Source organism: Camellia sinensis, chromosome 10 (assembly GCF_055761805.1).
Source record: "Camellia sinensis isolate YWXY chromosome 10, ASM5576180v1, whole genome shotgun sequence".
Taxonomy (NCBI): Eukaryota; Viridiplantae; Streptophyta; class Magnoliopsida; order Ericales; family Theaceae; genus Camellia; species Camellia sinensis.
The window spans coordinates 62,299,714-62,306,458 of record NC_138970.1 but is presented as its reverse complement, the minus strand read 5'-3'; positions in this window follow the sequence as shown (position 1 = coordinate 62,306,458).

The following is a 6,745-nucleotide window of genomic DNA, read 5'->3' as shown; positions in this document are numbered from 1 at the left end:
TTACCTATATGAAAAGATTGTATATGATAAATGTGTGCATTTAAAAACTTCGTATAGAATTTCACATACCGCGTGGATATGCTCTAATGTCAAAAAAAAAACAGCACAAGGAAATATCGAAGTAAAGCAACTTCATTGATTATTGTCAAGATAGCAATATCAAACACGTCATCATTGGATATCTCACATCAAACTACTGAATTTGTGGGGATATATTTTCTGCATACCAACACGTGGCATGGTGACGCCGACGTGTTAGCCGAGGTGCCACGTGTCCTGGTAGTTAAGCCGAGGTAATCTCGGAGAAGCCGAGGTCATTTCCGAAGATATCGGAATCCGAGATAAGGGGCGAGAGTCCTAAGGGAAAGAGGGGACTTAACCAAGATAAGGATAAAGCTCTTAGGGAGTTTATCTTTATCTCTTAAGGAGTCCAGAGTAAACAGTGAATTATAGTTCATGGAAGTCATAATTCAAGTGGGACTTGGATTGAGTATATTATAAAAGAGAGGCACCCCCGTGGGTCTAAGGTATGCAATTTATGTTTTAAGCATTGAGTTTAATACTTGATTTATCTTTGAGAGATATACTGACTTGATCGTCGGAGTGCCCCCGGGTGGAAGAACCACCGCCGGAGCTTCTTTCTTTCTGTTACAGGTTTACCGAAGCCATCTATTCTGCCTGTGCTCTCCAGTTGATCTCTAAGCGGGCAGTGTGGTCAGATTTTCACCCACACAATTTGGCGCCGTCTGTGGGAACGAAGGAAGAATAGATGGCCAGTAACGGACAACAGGAAAAAACTGGGGAAGACGCTCCCACTGGGAGTGGCAGACCAATTGATCTTGACGTTGAAGGAGACAACCACAACACAGAAGCCCGTGACCAGGGCCACAGAGAGAATAACGTCAACCCGGAAGGCGACACATCAAGAAAAACAAACCAAGGAAAGTACTACAATGAAGATAACCTCCAGGTATGGAAGGACAGGTGCCTACGGAGGGATAAGGAAGTAAAGGAATTGGCGAACAAATTGGCAGACCTTCAATCAGTCGTCAACTTCATGATGCAAAATAATGTAATGCAGCCACCATACCCGCTGCAAGATACGCCAATACCAGCAACCAACACCCAGAAGGGTGGAGGGAAAACAATCCCCGAGGTCCCTCAACATACCAGGAGCGGAAGGCATTCTCACCGGCCTTCCAGGGAACTCGGACGGGAAAAGCCGAGGCAAGAAGAGTCCCGAAGGACGCACCACATGAAGAATCCAGACCCCAAGGAACACCGACATGTTCAGGGACAAGTACTCCACTTTGACACAACCCATGAAGAAAGATCCAAACGGACTCACCTCGAGGCCGAAAGCAGCATACCAAAAAGACTAAAATCCAAAGACAGCCGAGCTCCAGGAAGGAGCAAAGAAGACCTGAGGGACTACCTCAAAAGGAGGCAGCAGAATGCAGAAGCCGAGGTAAACTCCCCAGTAAAACCGAAGACAGCATTCTCGGTGGAACTGGACAAATTCGAACCACCCAAGAGATTCAGTATGCCGAGGTTTCAAATCTATGATGGTAAGTCAGATCCAAACTTTCATGTTGGATTATACTTGAATTCCATGGCATTATATAGCGGGAACGAGCCGTTGCTCTGCAAAGTATTCCCCTCGTCCTTTGGGGAAATTGCATCTGATTGGTTCCATAAGTTACCAAAAGGAAGCATAAAGACATGGGAAGGCTTGGCCGAGATGCTTGTGGCCAGGTTCGTGACCAACAAGCTGCAACCCCTGAGGGTTGATGCTTTGATGGCTCTAAGAATCACCAAGGAAGAAGGCCTTAGGGCCTATGCGAAGAGGTACTACGAGGTGTTCAACCGAATACCCGAATGCAACCAGGAAGTAGCAGTCGTGTCTTTCAAGAACGGCCTGAAAGATGACTGCCCACTACGGAAATCTTTGGCAAAAACATTGCCAAAAAGCATGGAAGAACTCATGGCAAGAATTGAGAAGTACGCCAGAGCCGAGGAAGATACATCGGGAAACAAAGAGGTAAAGCTAGAAAAGGGAAACGGCTCGCCGAAGCGGGGCCGAGTCAACAATGGGCCGACCAAACAAGAAATAGAATTAAGAAATAAACAGGCGGTAACAACGGTATTCCGGATCCCAATCCATAAAATCTTGGATCGGATTCGAAATCAGCCTTATTTCAGGGCTCCGGCAAGAGCACCGGGGGAATTCATGGGAAGGAACGTTGGTAGACGTTGTGCCTACCACAATGAAGAAGGGCATCCAACTCAAGGTTGCAGAGCCTTAAAAGCACACTTGGAGGACCTAGTAAGACAAGGCCTTCTAAGGGACTTGGTCGATGAGGCCAGAACAAGGGAAGAGCAGGCAAGGTTGCCTCAAGCACCAGCAGCACCCCCTCCCCCAGCACAGCTACCACAAGCAGGAGAACCGAGGGTGGTTAATGTGATCCACGCAACGGTCAACGAAAACGAAGTCAGAGGAGAAACCCAGAGGGTAAGACATTTACAGCAAATCTACCAAGTTGGGGAGAAGAGACATCGGCCGGAAGAATGCCAAGGGCCGATGATAGCCTTCACTGAAGCCGACCTCGAATGGGTCCAACAACCGCATAATGATGCCTTGGTAGTATCCCTCCAGGTTGGGGAATGCCAAGTGAAACGCATCCTAATAGATCAAGGCAGCTCCTGTGACATCATGTATGTCAGATGTTACAAGGAGCTGGGCCTTCACCCTGATGACTTAGAACAATCCAGCGGCCCGATGGTCGGCTTTAATGGAACGCCGACATGGCCACTGGGCGCAACTAGCCTGGAGGTACAAGCCGGCACTAAGAAGATCCAGACAGAATTCCTGGTAATTGACATGCCCTCTCCATACAACATCATCTTGGGAAGGCCGTGGTTGCATGCAATGAGGGCAGTTCCCTCAACGTTGCATCAACTACTGCGGTTCCCAACAGAGCAAGGGATTGAAGAAGTCAGAGGAGATCAACTACAAGCAAAAAATTGCTCCATGGCAGCAATGAAATCCACCTGTAGTATACGGGAGCCAAAGAAAGCAGAAGTTGAAGATGAGGACATGGAAGTCTTAGAAGACGTCGGGAAAGAACCAACCGAGAAGAGCGAAGAGGCGCTAAAGAAAATCCTCGTCCAGGAGGGCGACGAAGAACGATTTTTTCTTCTCGGCTCAGGCTTAGCTAGAGAAGAGGAAAAGGAACTGGAAGATTTTTTAAGGGCAAACATAGAGGCGTTCGCCTGGACACCTTATGAAATGCCTGGCATTGACCCCGAGGTCACCTGCCACAGTCTGAATGTCGACAGATCGGCAAAGCCTGTGATTCAACGAGCCAGAAGGCCGACGTTATTACACGTCGAAGCAGTGGAGGAAGAGGTAGACAGACTCCTTGAAGCCAGGGCCATCCGAGAAGTTCAGTACCCAACGTGGCTGTCCAACACAGTAGTAGTAAAAAAGAAGAATGACAAGTGGAGGGTTTGTGTAGATTTTACTAGCCTCAACAAAGCTTGTCCCAAAGACAGCTTTCCTCTACCCAAAATTGACCAACTGGTGGACGCCACTTCGGGACATGAAAGGATGAGTTTTTTAGATGCATACAGAGGATACCACCAGATTGCTATGTACCCTCCAGATGAGGAGAAGACCGCGTTCATCACCCCGAAAGGCCTGTACTGTTACAGGGTAATGCCTTTTGGGCTGAAAAACGCAGGAGCAACCTATCAGAGGTTAGTAACAAAGATGTTTAAACACCTGATTGGCAAAACAGTAGAAGTTTACATCGATGATATGGTCGTAAAGACCAAAGAATCAAAAGGTCATCTTGCCGACCTAAAAGAGGTCTTTGACATACTCAAAAGATATCGGCTCCGACTCAACGCCTCAAAATGTGCCTTTGGAGTTGGGTCAGGTAAATTTCTAGGATATCTGGTAACAAGAAAGGGCATTGAAGCCAGCCCAGACCAAATCAAGGCCATCCTGGAACTACAAAACCCGACATCGGCAAAGCAAGTTCAAGTGCTCACTGGAAGGGCCGCAGCCCTAAACCGATTCATCAGCAGAAGCTCAGACAAGTGCAGACCCTTCTTTAAACTGGTGAAAAAAGCCACAGATTTCCTATGGACAGAAGAATGTGAAGCTGCCTTAGCCGACCTAAAAAAGTACTTAACCACAACCCCGGTCCTTTCTAACCCAGTTCCAGGGGAGGAGTTGTTTTTGTACTTAGCAGTCTCTGAACACGCAGTCAGTGCAGTGCTAATCCGAGAAGAAAAAGGGGAGCAGAGGGCTGTCTATTATGTAAGTAAGACTTTGGCTGACGCAGAAACAAGATACATACCACTAGAAAAGTTAATGCTAGCCCTGGTAATGGCTTCAAAAAAGTTGAGCCACTACTTTCAGGCACACAAGATTGTGGTCCTAACAGAGCACCCACTGAAGTCCTTGTTACATCAAGGAGATTTAACAGGAAGGATAGCAAAATGGGCAGTGACACTGGGCCAGTTTGACCTAGAATTTAGGCCAAGAACAGCAATAAAGGGCCAAGTTTTGGCCGACTTCGTCGCAGAACTCACACCTGAAGCCATCACACCTCGGGCTCCGTCGAGCCAAGATGAACATCGTCCCGACAAGCAAAAGGAATCCCAGTCAAAGACAAAAAAGCAAGAGAAAGAAAAGCTCAGACCATGCAGCATCTACATCGGCGACTCATTCAGATTATTCGTCGATGGAAGTTCAAACCGCCAGGGAGCAGGAGCAGGAGTACTGCTGATATCTCCAGATGGAGAAATTGTAGAACAGTCCATCCGTCTGGGGTTCAAAGCCTCTAATAATGAAGCAGAATATGAAACATTAATTGCAGGGCTAAAGCTAGCAGCAGCAGCAGAGGCAGACGAGGTAATTGTTTTTTGTGATTCACAACTAATTGTTAACCAGTCAACAGGAGAATTTGCAGCCAGAGACGAAAGAATGTCGGCATATGCAAAGGAAGTCATCCGGCTAGCAGCCCTATTCCAGAACTGCAGATTACTCCAAGTTAGCCGAGATGACAACACCCACGCCGACGCATTGGCCAACCTGGCCAGCTCAATTCAAACTGGAAAAACAAGGACAATCATGATCGACTACATGTCGGCCCCGAGCATAGATAAACAGAGCACCGAACGAGAAGCAATGTGCGTGGGCTTGGGACCAAGCTGGATGGATGCAATCATTGCATTCCTAAAAGAGGGGAAGCTGCCTGAAGACCATAAAGAAGCACATAAAATAAGGCTGAAATCGGCCAGATTCAGTCTAACAGCGGAAGGCCACCTCTACAGGAGGTCGTACACTGGACCACTTTTAAGGTGCGTACACCCTTTGCAGGTTGAAGACTTCCTTTACGAGATTCATGAAGGAATTTGTGGAAGCCATGCTGGGGGCAGATCGTTAGCCCACAGGGCCATCACCCAGGGGTATTGGTGGCCCTACATGCAAAAAGATGCCGAAGCCTATGTAAAGAAGTGTGAACAATGTCAAAGGTATGCACCTTTGATACATCAGCCAGCTGCCGACCTAAACCCAGTATCCAGCCCTTGGCCGTTTGCCCAATGGGGCATGGATCTGGTTGGACAACTTCCCCAGGCAACTGGGCAAAGAAAATATCTGCTGGTAGCAACAGACTACTTTACAAAATGGATAGAAGCAGAACCTCTTGCCAAAATCCGAGATGTGGACGTCAAGAATTTCATATGGAGGAACATCATCACCAGATTTGGGATTCCAAGAGCAATAGTTGCCGACAACGGAACACAGTTTGACAGCAAACTCATCAAGAACTTTTGTGCGAAATTTAAAATCAAAAATTATTTCTCGACGCCAAGTTTTCCTCAAAGCAATGGGCAAGCAGAGGCATCCAACAAAGTAATCCTGGACGGAATAAAGAAGAGGCTGCAGGCAGCAAAAGGAAAATGGGTAGATGAGTTACCCAACGTGCTTTGGGCATATCGGACCACGCCGAGAAGATCAACAGGAGAATCCCCCTTTGCCATGGCTTATGGCACAGAAGCAGTCATCCCATTAGAGATCGGCATCCCAGGGATCAGAACCCAGGGAGTAGAGAATGGCACCAATGACGTACTCTTAGCCCGAGACCTGGATTTATTGGAAGAACGAAGAGAAAGAGCTGCAATTCAGCTTGCAGTATACCAACAACAACTTGCCAGAGCTTACAATAAGAAGGTCAATCCAAGAGATTTTCAAGTCGGCGACCTCGTCTTAAGAAAAGTCGTCGGGAACAAAAAAGATCCCAGGGAAGGCAAGCTTGGCCCAAACTGGGAAGGACCTTACAGAATTACTTCAGTATTAGGCAATGGAGCATATCGGCTTGAGGACAATGAGGGCAAAGCATTGCCCAGACCTTGGAATACTTGTAATTTGAAATTTTTCTATCATTAGATAAACCTCATTGTTTGGCCAATATTATCAATAAAGTCTTTTCAGAATCCTTTTCGACATGCTCGATTGATAAAGTTATGCATGGATGTTTGTGGAAGACATGTCAAACTGAGGCAAAGATAAGCCGATGTTATTCCTTAATCCACTTGTTGAAATTTGTAGCAATTTACAAGTTGGAATTAAGCTGATTCCTTATCTTCACTTGTTGAAATTTGTAGCAATTTACAAGTTGAAGTTAAGCCGATGTTATTCCTTAATCCACTTGTTAAAATTTGTAGCAAT